Source organism: Pseudophryne corroboree, chromosome 1 (genome assembly GCF_028390025.1).
Source record: "Pseudophryne corroboree isolate aPseCor3 chromosome 1, aPseCor3.hap2, whole genome shotgun sequence".
Classification (NCBI taxonomy): domain Eukaryota; kingdom Metazoa; phylum Chordata; class Amphibia; order Anura; family Myobatrachidae; genus Pseudophryne; species Pseudophryne corroboree.
The window spans coordinates 1,028,017,564-1,028,039,377 of record NC_086444.1 but is presented as its reverse complement, the minus strand read 5'-3'; positions in this window follow the sequence as shown (position 1 = coordinate 1,028,039,377).

Here is a 21,814-nt window from a genome sequence, read left to right as displayed (position 1 = left end):
ATTTTCACCAAGATAATGGCGGAAATGATGGTGGTCCTGCACAAGCATGGAGTCACAATTATCCCATACTTGGACGATCTCCTGATAAAGGCGAGATCAAGAGAGCAATTGCTGAGCAATGTGACACTCTCTCTGAGAGTGCTCCAGCAACACGGTTGGATTCTAAATCTACCGAAGTCACAGTTGATTCCGACAACTAGACTAACGTTCCTAGGTATGATACAGGATACGGAATAAAAGAAGGTTTTTCTCCTGTTGGAAAAAGCCCAGGACATCCAGAACATGGTCAGAGACCTGCTAAAGCCAAAAAGAGTGTCAGTTCATCAATGCACTCGTGTTCTGGGGAAAATGGTGGCAGCCTACGAGGCCATCCCCTTCGGCAGGTTCCATGCAAGGACGTTTCAATGGGACCTTCTGGACAAATGGTCCGGGTCCCATCTACAATTACATCGGAAAATAACACTGTCCCCCGGGACCAGGGTGTCTCTTCTATGGTGGCCTCAAAGTGCTCACCTTTGGGGAGTTCCTCAAATAGACATGATGGCGTCACGCCTCAACAAGAAGCTTCGGAGGTATTGTGCCAGGTCCCGGGACCCTCAGGCAGTAGCAGTAGACGCCCTGGTAACGCCATGGGTGTTCCAATCGGTCTACGTGTTTCCTCCTCTTCCTCTCATCACAAAGGTGTTGAGGATCATAAGGCGAAAAAAGAGTACAGACAATACTCATTGTTCCAGACTGGCCTCGAAGGGCCTGGTACTCAGATCTTCAGGAGATGCTCACAGGAGATCCCTGGCCTCTTCCTCTAAGGGAGGACCTGTTGCAGCAGGGTCCTTGCGTGTTCCAAGACTTACCGCAGTTACGTTTGACGGCATGGCGGTTGAACGCCGGATCCTAGCTGAGAAGGGGATTCCGGAGGAGGTCATCCCTACTCTAATAAAGGCTAGAAAGGAGGTGACGGTAAAACATTATCACCGTATCTGGCGAAAATATGTGTCTTGGTGTGAAACCAAGAACGCCCCTACGGAAGATTTTCATTTGGGTCGTTTTCTCCACTTCCTACAGACAGGAGTGGATATGGGCCTGAAATTAGGCTCTGTTAAGGTACAGATTTCGGCCCTCTCGATATTCTTTCAGAAGGAATTGGCTTCTCGTCCAGAAGTCCAGACTTTTGTAAAGGGAGTGCTACACATCCAGCCTCCTTTTGTGCCTCCAGTGGCACCATGGGACCTGAACATGGTGTTGCAGTTCCTAAAATCACACTGGTTTGAACCACTTAACAAGGTTGAGTTGGAATTTCTTACCTGGAAGGTGGTCATGTTGTTGGCCTTAGCATCTGCAAGGCGAGTGTCAGAATTGGCGGCCTTGTCTCACAAGAGCCCCTACTTGATTTTTCATGTTGATAGAGCGGAATTGAGGACACGCCCTCAATTTTTGCCTAAGGTGGTTTCTTCATTCCATTTGGTGCCTGTGGCTACGAGTGACTTGGAGGATTCCAGGTCCCTGGATGTAGTCAGGGCCTTGAGGATTTATGTAGCCAGGACGGCTAGAATTAGGAAAACAGAGGCTCTGTTTGTCCTGTATGCTGCAAACAAGATTGGCGCGCCTGCTTCGAAGCAGACTATTGCTCGCTGGATCTGTAACACGATTCAGCAGGCTCATTCTACGGCTGGATTGCCGTTACCGCATTCGGTTAAGGCCCATTCCACTAGGAAGGTGGGCTCTTCTTGGGCGGCTGCCCGGGGCGTCTCGGCATTACAGCTTTGCCGAGCAGCAACTTGGTCGGGGTCAAACACTTTTGCTAAATTCTACAAGTTTGATACCCTGGCTGATGAGGACCTAGCATTTGCTCAGTCGGTGCTGCAGAGTCATACGCACTCTCCCACCCGATTGGGAGCTTTGGTATAAACCCCATGGTCCTTACGGAGTCCCAAGCATCCTCTAGGATGTAAGAGAAAATAAGATTTTAAACCTACCGGTAAATCTATTTCTCCTAGTCTGTAGAGGATGCTGGGCGCCCGTCCCAGTGCGGAAACTCTGCAAAACTTGTATATGGGCCCTCATTCCGAGTTGTTCGCTCGCAAGGCGATTTTAGCAGAGTTACACACGCTAAGCCGCCGCCTACTGGGAGTGAATCTTAGCTTCTTAAAATTGCGAACGATGTATTCGCAATATTGCGATTACAAACTACTTAGCAGTTTCAGAGTAGCTTCAGACTTACTCGGCATCTGCGATCAGTTCAGTGCTTGTCGTTCCTGGTTTGACGTCACAAACACACCCAGCATTCGCCCAGACACTCCTCCGTTTCTCCAGCCACTCCTGCGTTTTTTCCGGAAACGGTAGCGTTTTCATCCACACGCCCATAAAACGCCGTGATTCCGCTAGTAACACCCATTTCCTGTCAATCACATTACGTTCGCCGGAGCGAAGAAAAAGCCGTGAGTAAAAAAACTATCTTCATAGCAAAATTACTTGGCGCAGTCGCAGTGCGAACATTGCGCATGCGTACTAAGCAGAAAAACGCTGCGATGCGAAGAAAATTACCGAGCGAACGACTCGGAATGAGGGCCATAGTTGTTGTTTACATAAGGGTAATGTTACAGTTGGAATCGGTCTTGGACCGCTACTGTTGTTTGTTCATACTGTTAACTGGTTATGTATGTTCCGGGTTACATGGTATGATTGGTGTGGGCTGGTAGGAATCTTGCCCTTGGATTTATAAAATCCTGCCCTCGTATTGTTCTTCTCCTCTGGGCACAGTTCTCTAACTGAGGTCTGGAGGAGGGGCATAGAGGGAGGAGCCAGTGCACACCCATAGGAAAAGTTCTTTTAGGTGCCCATGTCTCCTGCGGAGCCTGTCTATACCCCATGGTCCTTACGGAGTCCCCAGCATCCTCTACGGACTAGGAGAAATAGATTTACCGGTAGGTTTAAAATCTTATTTTTCCTTGGCGCTGAGTTGTGAGCTGGCAAACCCTGTTCTGTGTCCTTCTGACAGATTTTACTGTGGGTCTGTCCCCAATAAGCCCCGGAGTGTCTGTGGTGTGATTGTGCACGTGTGTGGCATGTCTGAGGCAGGGAGCTCTTCCCCTGAGGGAACCATTTTAGAGACACAGAGTAGTAATGTGGTGGCGCTGCTGTCGCACCACGAGCCGGAATGGGTGAAAGAATTATGTGATAGTGTGAATCATATCAGTAAGAGATTGGATAAGTCTGAGTCTCATGCAGAAAACTGGAGAAAATCCGTGGAAGATGTGATTTTTAATAGTTCTGCTTTTTCATCCACAGGGGACCCCTCGGGTTCACAAAAAAAGATCTTTTGCACAAGTAGTACAAACTGATACCGACACGGACTCTGATTCCTGAGTCGACACTAGTGATTCCAGGGGAATAGATCAAAAGTTAGCAAAAAACATTCAATACATGATTGTTGCTATAAAGGAGGTGTTAGAAGTTATGGAGCGCCCTCCTTTACCACAGGAGAAGGCTTACTTTAATAAAGAGAAGAAAAATTAATGTAACTTTCCCTCCATCTCATGAACTGAACAGTCACTTTGAGGGAGTCTGGACAAACCCTGAAAAGAAATTTCAGATTCCCAAAAGAATTCAGGCAGCTTACCCTTTCCCTGCAGAGGACAGGAAAAGGTTGGAGTCACCTCCCATTTTAGACAGTGCCCTGTCACGGTTAACAAAAAAGGTGATTATCATTCTCCCTGCACCTGGGACGGCTTCACTAAAGGAGCTGGCAGACCGCAAGTTAGAGACTACGTTGAAATCTATTTATGTGACCAATGGGACACTACTCAGGCCTATTATTGCCTGTGCGTGGGTGATGTGTGCTATTGAAAAGTGGTCAGAAAACTTGTCATCAGACATTGACACAATAGAGACGAGATACTCCTAACATTAGGTCATATCAAAGACGCTGCTGCATACATGCTGAAAGCCATGAAAGATATTGGTCTCTTGGGATCAAGAGCCGCTACCATGGCGATCTCAGCAAGTAGGGCATTATGGATTCACCAATGGAATGCTGACGCAGATTCCAAAAGGAATATGGAGGCTCTCCCGTATAAAGGCGCGGCCTTGTTTGGAGATGGGCTGGATGCCTTAGTTACTGCGGCTACCGCAGGTAAATCGACATTTCTCTGACGTCCTAGTGGATGCTGGGACTCCGTCAGGACCATGGGGATTAGCGGCTCCGCAGGAGACAGGGCACAAAAATAAAAGCTTTAGGACTAAGTGGTGTGCACTGGCTCCTCCCCCTATGACCCTCCTCCAAGCCTCAGTTAGGTTTTTGTGCCCGTCCGAGCAGGGTGCAATCTAGGTGGCTCTCCTAAAGAGCTGCTTAGAAAAAGTTATTAGGTTTTTTATTTTCAGTGAGTCCTGCTGGCAACAGGCTCACTGCAACGAGGGACTTAGGGGAGAAGAAGTGAACTCACCTGCGTGCAGGATGGATTGGCTTCTTAGGCTACTGGACACCATTAGCTCCAGAGGGATCGAACACAGGCCCAGCCATGGAGTCCGGTCCCGGAGCCGCGCCGCCGACCCCCTTGCAGATGCCGAAAAGTGAAGAGGTCCAGAAACCGGCGGCAGAAGACTTTTCAGTCTTCATGAGGTAGCGCACAGCACTGCAGCTGTGCGCCACTGTTGTCAGCACACTTCACACCAGCGGTCACTGAGGGTGCAGGGCGCTGGGGGGGGGGCGCCCTGGGCAGCAATGATAATACCTTGTTCTGGCTAAAAATACATCACATATAGCCCCTGGGGCTATATGGATGTATTTAACCCCTGCCAGGTCTCACAAACACCGGGAGAAGAGCCCGCCGAAATAGGGGGCGGGGCCTATCTCCTCAGCACACAGCGCCATTTTCCTGCACAGCTCCGCTGCGAGGAAGGCTCCCAGGACTCTCCCCTGCACTGCACTACAGAAACAGGGTAAAACAGAGAGGGGGGGCACTTTTTTGGCGATATTGATATATTAAGCTGCTATAAAGGAAACAACACTTCTGTAGGGTTGTTCCTATATATTTATAGCGCTTGGGTGTGTGCTGGCAAACTCTCCCTCTGTCTCCCCAAAGGGCTAGTGGGGTCCTGTCTTCGATAAGAGCATTCCCTGTGTGTCTGCTGTGTGTCGGTACGTGTGTGTCGACATGTATGAGGACGATGTTGGTGTGGAGGCGGAGCAATTGCCGGTAATGGTGATGTCACCCCCTAGGGAGTCGACACCGGAATGGATGGCTTTGTTTATGGAATTACGTGATAATGTCAGCACGTTACAAAAATCAGTTGACGACATGAGACGGCCGGCAAACCAGTTAGTACCTGTCCAGGCGTCTCAGACACCGTCAGGGGCTGTAAAACGCCCTTTACCTCAGTCGGTCGACACAGACCCAGACACGGACACCGAATCTAGTGTCGACGGTGAAGAAACAAACGTATTTTCCAGTAGGGCCACACGTTATATGATCACGGCAATGAAGGAGGCTTTGCATATCTCTGATACTGCAAGTACCACAAAAAGGGGTATTATGTGGGGTCTGAAAAAACTACCTGTAGTTTTTCCTGAATCAGAGGAATTGAATGAAGTGTGTGATGAAGCGTGGGTTAACCCCGATAGAAAACTGCTAATTTCAAAGAAGTTATTGGCATTATATCCTTTCCCGCCAGAGGTTAGGGCGCGCTGGGAAACACCCCCTAGGATGGATAAGGCACTCACACGCTTATCAAAACAAGTGGCGTTACCGTCTCCTGAAACGGCCGCCCTCAAGGATCCAGCTGATAGGAGGCTGGAAACTACCCTGAAAAGTATATACACTCATACTGGTGTTATACTGCGACCAGCCATCGCCTCTGCATGGATGTGCAGTGCTGGGGTGGTTTGGTCGGATTCCCTGACTGAAAATATTGATACCCTGGATAGGGACAGTATTTTATTGACTATAGAGCAATTAAAGGATGCTTTTCTTTATATGCGAGATGCTCAGAGGGATATTTGCACTCTGGCATCGAGAGTAAGTGCGATGTCCATATCTGCCAGAAGAAGTTTATGGACGCGACAGTGGTCAGGTGATGCGGATTCCAAACGGCATATGGAAGTATTGCCGTATAAAGGGGAGGAATTATTTGGGGTCGGTCTATCAGATTTGGTGGCCACGGCAACAGCCGGGAAATCCACCTTTTTACCTCAGGTCCCCTCCCAACAGAAAAAGACACCGTCTTTTCAGCCGCAGTCCTTTCGTTCCTATAAGAACAAGCGGGCAAAAGGACAGTCATATCTGCCCCGAGGCAAAGGAAAGGGTAAGAGAGTGCACCAAGCAGCTCCCTCCCAGGAGCAGAAGCCCTCCCCGACTTCTGCAAAGCCCTCGGCATGATGTTGGTGCTTTACAAGTGGACTCAGGGGCGGTGGGGGGTCGACTCAAGAATTTCAGCGCACAGTGGGCTCACTCACAGGTGGACCCCTGGATCCTGCAGGTAGTATCTGAGGGTTACAGGTTGGAATTCGAGAAGTCTCCCCCTCGCCGGTTCCTAAAGTCTGCTCTGCCAACGTCTCCCTCAGACAGGGCGACGGTATTGGAAGCCATTCACAAGCTGTATTCTCAGCAGGTGATAGTCAAGGTACCCCTCCTACAACAGGGAAAGGGGTATTATTCCACACTATTTGTGGTACCGAAGCCGGACGGCTCGGTAAGACCTATTCTAAATCTGAAATCTTTGAACCTGTACATACAAAAATTCAAGTTCAAGATGAAGTCACTCAGAGCAGTGATAGCGAATCTGGAAGAAGGGGACTTTATGGTGTCCCTGGACATCAAGGATGCTTACCTGCATGTCCCAATTTGCCCTTCACATCAAGGGTACCTCAGGTTCGTGGTGCAAAACTGTCATTATCAGTTTCAGACGCTGCCGTTTGGATTGTCCACGGCACCTCGGGTCTTTACCAAGGTAATGGCCGAAATGATGTTTCTTCTGCGAAGAAAAGGCGTATTAATTATCCCTTACTTGGACGATCTCCTGATAAGGGCAAGGTCCAGAGAACAGCTGGGGGACGTAGTAGCACTAACACAAGTAGTGCTGCAACAGCACGGGTGGATTCTGAATTTTCCAAAATCTCAATTGACCCCGACGACACGTCTGCTGTTCCTGGGAATGATTCTGGACACGGTTCAGAAAAAGGTGTTTCTTCCGGAGGAGAAAGCCAGGGAGTTATCCGAACTTGTCAGGTACCTCCTAAAACCAGGAAAAGTGTCTGTGCATCAATGCACAAGAGTCCTGGGAAAAATGGTGGCTTCTTACGAAGCGATTCCATTCGGCAGATTCCACGCACGAACTTTTCAGTGGGATCTGCTGGACAAATGGTCCGGATCGCATCTGCAGATGCATCAGCGGATAACTTTGTCTCCACGGACAAGGGTGTCTCTTCTGTGGTGGTTGCAGAGTGCTCATTTGTTAGAGGGCCGCAGATTCGGCATACAGGACTGGGTCCTGGTGACCACGGATGCCAGTCTGAGAGGCTGGGGAGCGGTCACACAGGGAAGAAACTTCCAGGGAGTGTGGTCAAGCCTGGAGATGTCTCTTCACATAAATATACTGGAGCTAAGAGCGATTTACAATGCTCTAAGCCTGGCAAAACCTCTGCTTCAGGGTCAGCCGGTGTTGATCCAGTCGGACAACATCACGGCAGTCGCCCACGTAAACAGACAGGGCGGCACAAGAAGCAGGAGGGCAATGGCAGAAGCTGCAAGGATTCTTCGCTGGGCGGAAGATCATGTGATAGCACTGTCAGCAGTGTTCATTCCGGGAGTGGACAACTGGGAAGCGGACTTCCTCAGCAGACACGATCTACACCCGGGAGAGTGGGGACTTCATCCAGAAGTCTTCCACATGATTGTGAACCGTTGGGAAAAACCAAAGGTGGATATGATGGCGTCATAAAAAAACTGGACAGGTATTGCGCCAGGTCAAGAGACCCTCAGGCAATAGCTGTGGACGCTCTGGTAACACCGTGGGTGTTCCAGTCAGTGTATGTGTTTCCTCCTCTGCCTCTCATACCAAAAGTACTGAGAATTATACGGCAAAGGGGAGTAAGAACGATACTCGTGGCTCCGGATTGGCCAAGAAGAACTTGGTACCCGGAACTTCAGGAGATGCTCACGGAAGATCCGTGGCCTCTACCTCTAAGACGGGACCTGCTTCAGCAGGGACCGTGTCTATTCCAAGACTTACCGCGGCTGCGTTTGACGGCATGGCGGTTGAACGCCGAATTCTAAGGGAAAAAGGCATTCCGGAAGAGGTCATCCCTACCCTGGTAAAAGCCAGGAAGGAGGTGACTGCACAACATTATCACCGCATTTGGAGAAAATATGTTGCGTGGTGTGAGGCCAGGAAGGCCCCGACGGAGGAATTTCAACTGGGTCGATTCCTACATTTCCTGCAAACAGGATTGTCTATGGGCCTCAAATTAGGGTCCATTAAGGTTCAAAATTCGGCCCTGTCGATTTTCTTCCAGAAAGAATTGGCTTCAGTTCCTGAAGTCCAGACTTTTGTAAAAGGAGTACTACATATACAGCCCCCGGTTGTGCCCCCAGTGGCTCCGTGGGATCTTAATGTAGTTTTGGATTTTCTCAAATCCCATTGGTTTGAGCCACTCAAATCGGTGGATTTGAAATATCTTACATGGAAAGTAACCATGCTATGTGGTGCCTGCGGCTACTAGCAATTTGGAGGATTCCAAGTTGCTGGACGTTGTCAGGGTATTGAAAATATATATTTCAAGGACGGCTGGAGTCAGAAAATCTGACTCGCTGTTTATACTGTATGCACCCAACAAGCTGGGTGCTCCTGCTTCTAAGCAGATGATTGCTCGTTGGATTTGTAGCACAATTCAACTTGCACATTCTGTGGCAGGCCTGCCACAGCCTAAATCTATCAAGGCCCATTCCACAAGGAAGGTGGGCTCATCTTGGGCGGCTGCCCAAGGGGTCTCGGCATTACAACTCTGCCGAGCAGCTACGTGGTCGGGGGAGAACACGTTTGTAAAATTCTACAAATTTGATACCCTGGCTAAAGAGGATCCTGGAGTTCTCTCATTCGGTGCTGCAGAGTCATCCGCACTCTCCCGCCCGTTTGGGAGCTTTGGTATAATCCCCATGGTCCTGACGGAGTCCCAGCATCCACTAGGACGTCAGAGAAAATAAGATTTTACTTACCGATAAATCTATTTCTCGTAGTCCGTAGTGGATGCTGGGCGCCCATCCCAAGTGCGGATTGTCTGCAATACTTGTACATAGTTATTGTTACAAAAAAATCGGGTTGTTTTTGTTGTGAGCCGTCTGTTCAGAAGCTCCTACGTTTGTCATACTGTTAACTGGGTTCAGATCACAAGTTGTACGGTGTGATTGGTGTGGCTGGTATGAGTCTTACCCGGGATTCAAAATCCTTCCTTATTGTGTACGCTCGTCTGGGCACAGTATCCTAACTGAGGCTTGGAGGAGGGTCATAGGGGGAGGAGCCAGTGCACACCACTTAGTCCTAAAGCTTTTATTTTTGTGCCCTGTCTCCTGCGGAGCCGCTAATCCCCATGGTCCTGACGGAGTCCCAGCATCCACTACGGACTACGAGAAATAGATTTATCGGTAAGTAAAATCTTATTTTTTGCCTAATGCTCCTGTGCCGTCGAAAAAGACACATCACTTTCAGATGCAGTCCTTTCGGCCCAATAAATACAAAAAGGGTACAGGTTCCCCTTTCTGTGCAGGTAAAGGAAGGGGAAAAGGTAAAAAATCCACAGCCTCTCCTGGATCACAGGAGCAGAAATCAACCTCTGCTTCTGCCAAATCTTTAGCATGACGCTGGAGCTCCCTTGCGGGAGTCCGCTCAAGTGGGGGCACGTCTGAAAATCTTCAGTCAGATTTGGGTTCAATCTGGCCTGGACCCATGGGTCTTACATATAGTGTCCCATGGGTACAAGCTGGAGCTTCAAGACATTCCCCCATGCCAATTTTTCAAATCGGCCTTACCAGCTTCTATCCCAGACAAGGAAGTGGTATCAGCAGCAATACAAAAATTGTGTCAGGATCAAGTGATTGTCCTGGTTCCCTTGTCGCAACAAGGAGAAGGGTTTTATTCAAGCCTGTGACTTTGGAAAATTTATGATCCAACCGTGTTGTTGAAGTACTGTCAGGGAGAGAGCAATGCTCTGCACCAACCTTTCCCTGGATCTCGCTTTTATCAGGAGATCGTCTAGGTAAGGAATTATATTGACTCCTTGCTGTCGAAGGAGGACCATTATCTCCGCCATCACCTTGGTAAACACCCTCGGTGCCGTGGAGAGTCCGAACGGCAACGTCTGAAACTGGTAATGACAATCCTGCTCTGCAAATCTCAGATAAACTTGATGTGGAGGATAGATAGGAACATGTAAGTAGGCATCTTTTATGTCCACTGACACCATGAAGTCCCTTTCCTCCAGACTGGAAATCACTGCCCTCAGAGATTCCATCTTGAATTTGAACCTTTGCAGGTAGAGATTCAGTGTTTTCAGATCCCAGTTTCAGTTGGGAGGTTTTCTCCATTTTCTTCAGGCGGGTGTGGATGCTGGTCTACGATTGGGTTCAATCAAGGTCCAGATTTCGGCCTTGTCCGTTTTCTTTCAGAAACAATTGGCCTCCCTTCCAGAAGTTCAGACGTTCGTGAAAGGGGTTCTGCACATCCAACCTCCATTTGTGCCTCCTACGGCACCATGGGATCTTAACGTGGTTTTGAAGTTCAACCAGATTGGTTTCCTAAGGTGGTTTCATCTTTTCACATAAACCAACCTATTGTAGTGCCAGTAGTTACTGACACATTCACTGAATCAAAATCTCTAGATGCGGTTAGAGCTTTGAAAATCTATGTTGCTAGAATGGCTCATATATGGAAAACAGAGGCCCTGTTTGTCCTGTATGCTCACAACAAAATTGGGTGTCCTGCTTCCATGCAGACTATTGCACGGTGGATCAGAAATACGATTCAGCAAGCTCATACTACGGCTGGATTGTCGCTACCGACGTCGGTGAAGGCCCATTCCACTAGGAAGGTGGGCTCATCCTGGGCGGCTGCCCGGGGGGTCTCGGCATTACAACTGTGCCGAGCAGCTACTTGGTCAGGGTCAAACACATTTGCTAAGTTCTACAAGTTTGACACCTTGGCCGATGAAGACCTAAAGTTTGGTCAATCGGTGCTGCAGGGTCATTCCCACTCTCCTGCCCGCACTGGAGCTTTGGTATAAACCCCATGGTCCCCAGCATCCTCTAGGACGTATGAGAAAATAGGATTTTGATACAACCGGTAAATCCTTTTCTTCTAGTCCGTAGAGGATGCTGGGCGCCCGTCCCAGTGCGTATTTTACCTGCAGTTTAGTTATTCGGGTTACACAAGTTGTGTTATCTTAGTTTCAGCATGTTGCTGCAATTGTTTCATGCCTGTTGGCATGTGTTATGTTGAATGCCATGTGTGCGGCATGGTTGAGGGTGTGAGTTGGTATGTATCTCACCACTGGTATTAAAGTAAGTCCTTTCCTCGAAATGTCAGTCTCCCTGGGCACAGTTCCTATAACTGAGGTCTGGAGGAGGGGCATAGAGGGAGGAGCCAGTTCACACCCAATGAAAAGTCTTAAGAGTGCCCATGTCTCCTGCGCATCCTGTCTTTAGCCCATGGTCTTGATGTGGTCCCCAGCATCCTCTACGGACTAGGAGAAAAGGATTTACTGGTAGGTATTTAAATCCTATTATTTTCAGCATACTAAACTGTTGAACATAGGTGGGGTGAAGAAGATACTCTGTGCAAGGAGTGGCTTGGTGTATGGACAGAAATGTGCAGAAAGGGCTATTTAGCACAAGTTTCATATAAACTGAACATGTATGAGATAGTATGCAAACTGAAATTACCTCTCCATTGATGTGTAAATAATTGACACTGAAAACATCTAAGCTACAGCTGTATATTAATAAGTTGAAGGATCAGCTGTTATATGCCATACATTTAATAGACTATATAGTGGTGTCAAACGTTGTGTCCTAAAGAGAATGAAGATTTTAATTACATATATATTCATAGTGGAAATGAAACTTCATCAGAAGCCGAACAGGATTAAATAATATTGGCTTAATATGCCACACTCAAACTCATAAATATATCTATATATATATATCTATATATATCTATATATATATCTATATATCTATATATATATATATATATATATCTCCTATATAATAGCCCAGATCTGTGACTTTGTGACTCATTTGCTAACGCTGGGCGGAGTCACAACACTGGGCGGAGTTAATCAAATGAGTCACAGATCTGGGCAAATCTATAGGAGACTAGGAGCAGAAGCAGATAGTATGGGCATGGCACAGGCAGGGGTACATACCTCCCAGCTTTCTTCAGGCAGAAGGAGGGACACGCGCGGCGAAAAGGGGGCATGGTCAATGAAAAGGGGGCGTGGCTACACGGGAGGGCACCCGTTTTCGGCAGTGAGGGGGCATGCCCAGCGCTCTGTGAGCTGCTGGCATGCCTCCAGGGGTGGATTATGAGTCCGGGGGGGCCAGGGCACTTGAGACAGGGGAACTCTATCTCATTGCTGCACCTGCAGTGGGGTTGGGTGAGTGGCCTAATCGCGGGACCCATGGCCATGCCCCCTTATGCAAATTCTGTTTTGTTTTTTTTATGGGATATTGGCCCCTCAGCTAGGGCTAAATCCGGAGGTGGTGGTCGCTCCCCCCTACACACCCGCACAGGCAGAAGAACGCAGGGAGACTGCTGCCTCCCTGCAACACCACAGACCTGCCAACACGCAGCAGCGTATGCTAACTGTAGCACAATGCTGTTGCTGGCAGGACGGGGGAGCTTCTGAGCTGGGACAGAGCTACTCCAGCCGGGGGGCCACCTAAAACTGTGGGGCCCATGGTACGTACCCCCTGCCCCCCCCTTAATCTGTCTCTGCTGCCGGAACCCCCCCGCTTTAATCTGTACCCCCTAATGCCCCCTCTCCCTCTGTCTCCACTAAATAGACGCTGTGCGCATATGCACAGCGTCTATTCACCGCTGCTATGCTAAGCAGAACAGCAAGTGCAGGAGCTTTCCAACTGCCCCCTCCCCACCCCCAGCAGGACAGACCACAAAAAATTAGAGATGAGCGCCTGAAATTTTTCGGGTTTTGTGTTTTGGTTTTGGGTTCGGTTCCGCGGCCGTGTTTTGGGTTCGAACGCGTTTTGGCAAAACCTCACCGAATTTTTTTTGTCGGATTCGGGTGTGTTTTGGATTCGGGTGTTTTTTTCAAAAAACACTAAAAAACAGCTTAAATCATAGAATTTGGGGGTCATTTTGATCCCAAAGTATTATTAACCTCAAAAACCATAATTTACACTCATTTTCAGTCTATTCTGAATACCTCACACCTCACAATATTATTTTTAGTCCTAAAATTTGCACCGAGGTCGCTGTGTGAGTAAGATAAGCGACCCTAGTGGCCGACACAAACACCGGGCCCATCTAGGAGTGGCACTGCAGTGTCACGCAGGATGTCCCTTCCAAAAAACCCTCCCCAAACAGCACATGACGCAAAGAAAAAAAGAGGCGCAATGAGGTAGCTGTGTGAGTAAGATTAGCGACCCTAGTGGCCGACACAAACACCGGGCCCATCTAGGAGTGGCACTGCAGTGTCACGCAGGATGGCCCTTCCAAAAAACCCTCCCCAAACAGCACATGACGCAAAGAAAAAAAGAGGCGCAATGAGGTAGCTGTGTGAGTAAGATTAGCGACCCTAGTGGCCGACACAAACACCGGGCCCATCTAGGAGTGGCACTGCAGTGTCACGCAGGATGTCCCTTCCAAAAAACCCTCCCCAAACAGCACATGACGCAAAGAAAAAAAGAGGCGCAATGAGGTAGCTGTGTGAGTAAGATTAGCGACCCTAGTGGCCGACACAAACACCGGGCCCATCTAGGAGTGGCACTGCAGTGTCACGCAGGATGTCCCTTCCAAAAAACCCTCCCCAATCAGCACATGATGCAAAGAAAAAGAAAAGAAAAAAGAGGTGCAAGATGGAATTGTCCTTGGGCCCTCCCACCCACCCTTATGTTGTATAAACAAAACAGGACATGCACACTTTAACCAACCCATCATTTCAGTGACAGGGTCTGCCACACGACTGTGACTGATATGACGGGTTGGTTTGGACCCCCCCCAAAAAAGAAGCAATTAATCTCTCCTTGCACAAACTGGCTCTACAGAGGCAAGATGTCCACCTCATCATCATCCTCCGATATATCACCGTGTACATCCCCCTCCTCACAGATTATCAATTCGTCCCCACTGGAATCCACCATCTCAGCTCCCTGTGTACTTTGTGGAGGCAATTGCTGCTGGTCAATGTCTCCGCGGAGGAATTGATTATAATTCATTTTAATGAACATCATCTTCTCCACATTTTCTGGATGTAACCTCGTACGCCGATTGCTGACAAGGTGAGCGGCGGCACTAAACACTCTTTCGGAGTACACACTTGTGGGAGGGCAACTTAGGTAGAATAAAGCCAGTTTGTGCAAGGGCCTCCAAATTGCCTCTTTTTCCTGCCAGTATAAGTACGGACTGTGTGACGTGCCTACTTGGATGCGGTCACTCATATAATCCTCCACCATTCTATCAATGTTGAGAGAATCATATGCAGTGACAGTAGACGACATGTCCGTAATCGTTGTCAGGTCCTTCAGTCCGGACCAGATGTCAGCATCAGCAGTCGCTCCAGACTGCCCTGCATCACCGCCAGCGGGTGGGCTCGGAATTCTGAGCCTTTTCCTCGCACCCCCAGTTGCGGGAGAATGTGAAGGAGGAGATGTTGACAGGTCGCGTTCCGCTTGACTTGACAATTTTGTCACCAGCAGGTCTTTCAACCCCAGCAGACCTGTGTCTGCCGGAAAGAGAGATCCAAGGTAGGCTTTAAATCTAGGATCGAGCACGGTGGCCAAAATGTAGTGCTCTGATTTCAACAGATTGACCACCCGTGAATCCTTGTTAAGCGAATTAAGGGCTGCATCCACAAGTCCCACATGCCTAGCGGAATCGCTCCCTTTTAGCTCCTTCTTCAATGCCTCCAGCTTCTTCTGCAAAAGCCTGATGAGGGGAATGACCTGACTCAGGCTGGCAGTGTCTGAACTGACTTCACGTGTGGCAAGTTCAAAGGGCATCAGAACCTTGCACAACGTTGAAATCATTCTCCACTGCACTTGAGACAGGTGCATTCCACCTCCTATATCGTGCTCAATTGTATAGGCTTGAATGGCCTTTTGCTGCTCCTCCAACCTCTGAAGCATATAGAGGGTTGAATTCCACCTCGTTACCACTTCTTGCTTCAGATGATGGCAGGGCAGGTTCAGTAGTTTTTGGTGGTGCTCCAGTCTTCTGTACGTGGTGCCTGTACGCCGAAAGTGTCCCGCAATTTTTCTGGCCACCGACAGCATCTCTTGCACCCCCTGTCGTTTTTTAAAAAATTCTGCACCACCAAATTCAAGGTATGTGCAAAACATGGGACGTGCTGGAATTTGCCCATATTTAATGCACACACAATATTGCTGGCGTTGTCCGATGCCACAAATCCACAGGAGAGTCCAATTGGGGTAAGCCATTCCGCGATGATCTTCCTCAGTTGCCGTAAGAGGTTTTCAGCTGTGTGCGTATTCTGGAAAGCGGTGATACAAAGCGTAGCCTGCCTAGGAAAGAGTTGGCGTTTGCGAGATGCTGCTACTGGTGCCGCCGCTGCTGTTCTTGCGGCGGGAGTCCATACATCTACCCAGTGGGCTGTCACAGTCATATAGTCCTGACCCTGCCCTGCTCCACTTGTCCACATGTCCGTGGTTAAGTGGACATTGGGTACAACTGCATTTTTTAGGACACTGGTGAGTCTTTTTCTGACGTCCGTGTACATTCTCGGTATCGCCTGCCTAGAGAAGTGGAACCTAGATGGTATTTGGTAACGGGGGCACACTGCCTCAATAAATTGTCTAGTTCCCTGTGAACTAACGGCGGATACCGGACGCACGTCTAACACCAACATAGTTGTCAAGGACTCAGTTATCCGCTTTGCAGTAGGATGACTGCTGTGATATTTCATCTTCCTCGCAAAGGACTGTTGAACAGTCAATTGCTTACTGGAAGTAGTACAAGTGGGCTTACGACTTCCCCTCTGGGATGACCATCGACTCCCAGCGGCAACAACAGCAGCGCCAGCAGCAGTAGGCGTTACACGCAAGGATGCATCGGAGGAATCCCAGGCAGGAGAGGACTCGTCAGAATTGCCAGTGACATGGCCTGCAGGACTATTGGCATTCCTGGGGAAGGAGGAAATTGACACTGAGGGAGTTGGTGGGGTGGTTTGCGTGAGCTTGGTTACAAGAGGAAGGGATTTACTGGTCAGTGGACTGCTTCCGCTGTCACCCAAAGTTTTTGAACTTGTCACTGACTTATTATGAATGCGCTGCAGGTGACGTATAAGGGAGGATGTTCCGAGGTGGTTAACGTCCTTACCCCTACTTATTACAGCTTGACAAAGGGAACACACGGCTTGACACCTGTTGTCCGCATTTCTGGTGAAATACCTCCACACCGAAGAGCTGATTTTTTTGGTATTTTCACCTGGCATGTCAACGGCCATATTCCTCCCACGGACAACAGGTGTCTCCCCGGGTGCCTGACTTAAATAAACCACCTCACCATCAGAATCCTCCTGGTCAATTTCCTCCCCAGCGCCAGCAACACCCATATCCTCCTCATCCTGGTGTACTTCAACACTGACATCTTCAATCTGACTATCAGGAACTGGACTGCGGGTGCTCCTTCCAGCACTTGCAGGGGGCGTGCAAATGGTGGAAGGCGCATGCTCTTCACGTCCAGTGTTGGGAAGGTCAGGCATCGCAACCGACACAATTGGACTCTCCTTGTGGATTTGGGATTTCGAAGAATGCACAGTTCTTTGCTGTGCTGCTTTTGCCAGCTTGAGTCTTTTCATTTTTCTAGCGAGAGGCTGAGTGCTTCCATCCTCATGTGAAGCTGAACCACTAGCCATGAACATAGGCCAGGGCCTCAGCCGTTCCTTGCCACTCCGTGTGGTAAATGGCATATTGGCAAGTTTACGCTTCTCCTCCGACAATTTTATTTTAGGTTTTGGAGTCCTTTTTTTACTGATATTTGGTGTTTTGGATTTGACATGCTCTGTACTATGACATTGGGCATCGGCCTTGGCAGACGACGTTGCTGGCATTTCATCGTCTCGGCCATGACTAGTGGCAGCAGCTTCAGCACGAGGTGGAAGTGGATCTTGATCTTTCCCTAATTTTGGAACCTCAACATTTTTGTTCTCCATATTTTAATAGGCACAACTAAAAGGCACCTCAGGTAAACAATGGAGATGGATGGATTGGATACTAGTATACAATTATGGACGGGCTGCCGAGTGCCGACACAGAGGTAGCCACAGCCGTGAACTACCGCACTGTACTGTGTCTGCTGCTAATATATAGACTGGTTGATAAAGAGATAGTATACTCGTAACTAGTATGTATGTATAAAGAAAGAAAAAAAAAACACGGTTAGGTGGTATATACAATTATGGACGGGCTGCCGAGTGCCGACACAGAGGTAGCCACAGCCGTGAACTACCGCACTGTACTGTGTCTGCTGCTAATATATAGACTGGTTGATAAAGAGATAGTATACTCGTAACTAGTATGTATGTATAAAGAAAGAAAAAAAAACCACGGTTAGGTGGTATATACAATTATGGACGGGCTGCCGAGTGCCGACACAGAGGTAGCCACAGCCGTGAACTACCGCACTGTACTGTGTCTGCTGCTAATATATAGACTGGTTGATAAAGAGATAGTATACTCGTAACTAGTATGTATGTATAAAGAAAGAAAAAAAAACCACGGTTAGGTGGTATATACAATTATGGACGGGCTGCCGAGTGCCGACACAGAGGTAGCCACAGCCGTGAACTACCGCACTGTACTGTGTCTGCTGCTAATATATAGACTGGTTGATAAAGAGATAGTATACTCGTAACTAGTATGTATGTATAAAGAAAGAAAAAAAAAACCACGGTTAGGTGGTATATACAATTATGGACGGGCTGCCGAGTGCCGACACAGAGGTAGCCACAGCCGTGAACTACCGCACTGTACTGTGTCTGCTGCTAATATAGACTGGTTGATAAAGAGATAGTATACTCGTAACTAGTATGTATGTATAAAGAAAGAAAAAAAAAACACGGTTAGGTGGTATATACAATTATGGACGGGCTGCCGAGTGCCGACACAGAGGTAGCCACAGCCGTGAACTACCGCACTGTACTGTGTCTGCTGCTAATATAGACTGGTTGATAAAGAGATAGTATACTACTAATATTATATATACTGGTGGTCAGGTCACTGGTCACTAGTCACACTGGCAGTGGCACTCCTGCAGCAAAAGTGTGCACTGTTTAATTTTAATATAATATTATGTACTCCTGGCTCCTGCTATAACCTATAACTGGCACTGCAGTAGTGCTCCCCAGTCTCCCCCACAATTATAAGCTGTGTGAGCTGAGCAGTCAGACAGATATATAATATATATAGATGATGCAGCACACTGGCCTGAGCCTGAGCAGTGCACACAGATATGGTATGTGACTGACTGAGTCACTGTGTGTATCGCTTTTTTCAGGCAGAGAACGGATATATTAAATAAACTGCACTGTGTGTCTGGTGGTCACTCACTATATAATATATTATGTACTCCTGGCTCCTGCTATAACCTATAACTGGCACTGCAGTAGTGCTCCCCAGTCTCCCCCACAATTATAAGCTGTGTGAGCTGAGCAGTCAGACAGATATATATAATATTATATATAGATAATAGATGATGCAGCACACTGGCCTGAGCCTGAGCAGTGCACACAGATATGGTATGTGACTGAGTCACTGTGTGCTGTGTATCGCTTTTTTCAGGCAGAGAACGGATTATAAAGTAAACTGCACTGTCCTCACTAGTAAACTCTCTCCACTCAGTCTCTACACTTCTACAGTAACAGTACTCCTCCTAGTCAGCTCCAGTAAATCTCTCTCAGTCTCTTATAATCTAAATGGAGAGGACGCCAGCCACGTCCTCTCCCTATCAATCTCAATGCACGTGTGAAAATGGCGGCGACGCGCGGCTCCTTATATAGAATCCGAGTCTCGCGATAGAATCCGAGCCTCGCGAGAATCCGACAGCGTCATGATGACGTTCGGGCGCGCTCGGGTTAACCGAGCAAGGCGGGAAGATCCGAGTCGCTCGGACCCGTGAAAAAAAACATGAAGTTCTGGCGGGTTCGGATTCAGAGAAACCGAACCCGCTCATCTCTACAAAAAATGGGACTGTCCAGCGAAAATCGGGACAGTTGGGAGGTATGGGAGTGTGTGAGGGTGTATGCCGTACATACAGACGGGCCCCCGGCTCACTGTGTGCTTGACCGCCCACATCAGCATACTCAGCAGGGTCTCTCTGGCTCGGAGGAGCGTCACTTTCTGGCACACTCCACACTTCTTAGCTGCAGTTTTGTGGGGCACCTGCCGCTGTGCAGGTTCCGTACTGCCTCTGTTATCTCCAGCCCCGGCAACCCCACCGCTAGCTGCAGCGCTGCCGCATACAGTGAGGTGCGCCCAGCTCCTTCTCACACTTTAGCCAGCGGGTAGCGCTGCAGAAGTCCGAGCTGCTTGCAGGCTCTGACCCCCTCCTCCTTCCAGCCGCAGCGTCTCCTGGGAGCTAACCAGTCACTCCCAGTCTCCCCTTACCACAGTGCCCAGCAGCCGCGAGGTCTGCGCCGCGTGCATGCTATGACCCCCTCCTCCCTCCAGTCACAGCATCTCCTGGGGGCTAACCAGTCACTCCCAGTCTCCCCTTACCACAGTGCCCGGCAGCCGCGCGAGGTCCGCGGTGTGTGACTGAGGAGTGGGGGGAGGGATGCGGATGGGCAGAGGAAGCAGGACTCCAGCCTGAGGGAATCAGCCATGTCAAGTCTCCACCAGCAGCAGATCCCAACAGGTTGGAGTGGAACAGCAGCAGCCAGCAGCAGTGACTCCGTTAAGACACATCTGTCTGTCACCACTGTTCTGTCCCTAATACCAATCTCTCCCGTGCCCTGTGTTCTGTCATGTCCCTGTCACCCCTGGCCTTGCCGTGTCACCCTTATCCTGGCCCTTTCACCCTTATTCTGGCCCTGTCACCCTTATCCTGCCCTGTTACCCCTATCCTGGCCCTGTCACCCCTGTGCTTGCCCTGTCAACCCTATACTCGCCCTGTCACCCCTGTCCTGGTCCTGCCGCCCCTACCCTGGCCCTGTCACCCCTATCCTGTCCCTGTCAATTCTGTCCTGGCCCCGTCGCCCCTGTCCTGGCCCCGTCGCCCCTGTCCTGGCCCCGTCACCCCTGTCCTGGCCCCGTCACCCCTGTTCTGACCCTGTCACCCCTGTCCTGGCCCCGTCACCCCTGTTTTGACCCCGTCACCCCTGTCCTGGCCCTGTTACTGCATACCCTACAACTACCTTTTTGGCAGGTACAGTACCCGCAGCTCCTCCAGACCCCACCCCAATGCACCACACCTCTGCACCTTCCGCTCCACCACATGCGGCACTCCACTCCTCCCCCACACACTGTGCCTCCAGACCCCCTACACCACCCGCGGCTCCCACTCCTCCGCTCCTCCACCACCCACAGCACCTCCAGACCCCCTCCACTATCCACCCCCCATATAAGTCTCCCCCCACACCTGCCCCCTCCACCCGCAGCATCTGCAGACACCCTCCTCCAACCGCGGTCCCCCCCTCATCCACCCATTGCACCCCCGCACCTGCCCCTCCACCACCTGCAGTGCCTCCGGACCCCCATCCGCCGCACCACCCGTACCTGCCCCTCCCCTACCCACGGCGCCTCCGGACCCCCTACCCCACCCCCGGCACCCCCGCCCCTTCCCATCCCACAGCACCTATGGAACCCTTCACCCATCCGCAACATCCCCGCACCTGCCCCTCTCCCACCCGTGGCACCCCTGCCCCTCCCCCACCTACAGTGCCTCTGGACCCCTCCCCCATCTGCAGCCCCCACTCCTCTGCCCCTCCCCCACCCGCAGCACCTCCCGACCCTTCCCCATCTGGGCCACCTCGCTTCCGCCCCCCCCTCCACCCGCAGCATCTACAGACACCCTCCCCCATCCGCAGTCCCCCCCGCACCCGCTACATTCTGTACATCATGCCCTGCAGGTGCTGTTCACGCCGTCGCAAGGGGCTGCGCCTCCTTCACCATCGCACGCCCTTTCATTGTGCAATATTTAACCACTAACAAAGGAATGCAGGTAATACTCCATATAATACAAATATTGAACCCCAGAAAGGCAAGCAAGGGTTAAGGGGGTGTAGCCCCTTGCGACGGTGTGAAGAGCGCCCGTAGGGCGCGATAAAGCACCTAGTATATATATATATATATATATATATATATACACACACACAAATTGAAGGAATCAGTAGCGGCACTCAGAGGCTTTAGAATCAGTGAAAAAAAACTTATATTTGTGAGGTAGACCTCACAAATATAAGTTTTTTTTCACTGATTCTAAAGCCTCTGAGTGCCGCCTCTGATTCCTTCAATTTGCACATGTCAGGGACTGGTTCCCTGGGGAAGGCACCTGAGCAAGGTACACCCTGTGGGGGAGGACTGGAGTGCCGGAGTTTATCTACTACATATATATATATATCACACACACAACG